Below are 1,961 nucleotides of genomic sequence, written 5' to 3'. Positions count from 1 at the left end.
CTTAACTCGCAACTCGACTTTTGTAACTCGCAACTCGACTTTCTTAACTCGCAACTCGACTTTTGTAACTCGCAACTCGACTTTCTTAACTCGCAACTCGACTTTTGTAACTCGCAACTCGACTTTCGTAACTCGCAACTCGACTTTCGTAACTCACAACTCGACTTTTGTAACTCGCAACTCGACTTTTGTAACTCGCAACTCGACTTTTGTAACTCGCAACTCGACTTTTGTAACTCGCAACTCGACTTTTGTAACTCGCAACTCGACTTTCGTAACTCGCAACTCGACTTTTGTAACTTGCAACTCGACTTTCTTAACTCGCAACTCGACTTTTGTTACTCGCAACTCGACTTTTGTAACTCGCAACTCGACTTTCGTAACTCGCAACTCGACTTTCGTAACTCGCAACTCGACTTTTGTTACTCGCAACTCGTATATTGTAACTTGCAACTCGACTTTCTTAACTCGCAACTCGATACTCGACAACAAGTGAATCTCATCATATGGTCTTCAATCTAAGTTAAAAAATGTTGATAAGTTTTGCTCTGACTGGTGCTTAAACATAAACACCAATAAAACAAAAATTTTAGTATTTAATAAGAAAGGTAGACTTATCAATGAAAAATTTACTCTTCAGCAAGTTGAACTGGAATGTGTACAGCACTACAAGTATTTAGGCCTTATATTTTCGGCTTCAGGAGTCTTCTCTCATGCAAGACAGGAATTGTACAAAAAGAGTCTAAAAGGCTATTATAAATTATGCAAAGATGTTATTCGTTCACATCCAAAAATTACTACCAGTCTACATCTATTTGATCACATGATCAAACCTATTTCTTTATATTCCTCTGAAATTTGGGGTACATTTAACCCAAAGAGTAGTAAATTTAGAAATGATATAGTCTTAGATAAAATTTATTCAGATCTTGAACCAGATAAATTACACATGAAAATAACAAAATTTATTTTGGGTGTAAACAGAAAGAGCAGCAATTTTGCTGTACTCTCTGAACTAGGTAGATTTCCTATTTATATAAGTATTGTGAAAAATTTACTGAATTATTATTTTAGAATTGAAAATATGCCTGAGGACTCTTTATTATATAAAGCCTTACAAACCTCTAAAGATTTAGATGATAAAAATCACAATAGTTGGTATAGCAGTGTCAGACACTTATGTAAAATTATTGACCTGCCTAGTAACTTCATTAATTTTAGTAAATACAAATTCAGAAAATGTTTACTTAATTGTTTAAAAGTATCCTATGTTAAATCTTGGGAAAATGCTTATAGCCAAAATAGCCAAGGAAAACTAAGAACATATTGTTAGTTTAAAACATCATTTTGTAAAGAAAATTATTTAAATATCTTGAAAAATTTTGATTTGAAAAAAGCTATCACAAAATTCAGGATTTCATCTCATAGACTTAAAATTGAAACTGGGAGATATTCCAAATTAGAAGTTCATCAAAGAATTTGTGATAAATGCGATTTAAATAAAGTGGAAGATGAACTTCATTTTCTTATAGAATGCCCTGTATACTCTAAGGATAGAGATATGTTATTTGATCTGATATTTAAAGAATGTAAAAATTTTTACTCCTTGGATATGGTCAATAAATTTATTTGGCTTTTAAACTGTGAGTCTATTAATATTTTAAAACAACTTGGCTATTTCTTATCAAAACACCTGCCTTGAGTAAACATTTATATCATATATTTAAAATGTCGACCTTTTTAAAGCATACTGTTTTGTTGTTTTGCTTTATTGTATTTGTAATTGTTTGTAACTATATATTGTCATTGTCATGAATGTATATGCACTATGCCCCTTGTGGGTACCTCTTATGGAAATAAAGATATATTCTATGCATAGAGATAGGTTGCTTCCCTTAGATAAAAAATCCGAAGTTTCCATTTGAGATTTTGATTGGATGATATTGAAACTTGGACCAATT

This window comes from Mytilus trossulus, chromosome 8 (genome assembly GCF_036588685.1).
Source record: "Mytilus trossulus isolate FHL-02 chromosome 8, PNRI_Mtr1.1.1.hap1, whole genome shotgun sequence".
In the NCBI taxonomy this organism is placed as follows: domain Eukaryota; kingdom Metazoa; phylum Mollusca; class Bivalvia; order Mytilida; family Mytilidae; genus Mytilus; species Mytilus trossulus.
This window is presented reverse-complemented; position numbering follows the sequence as displayed.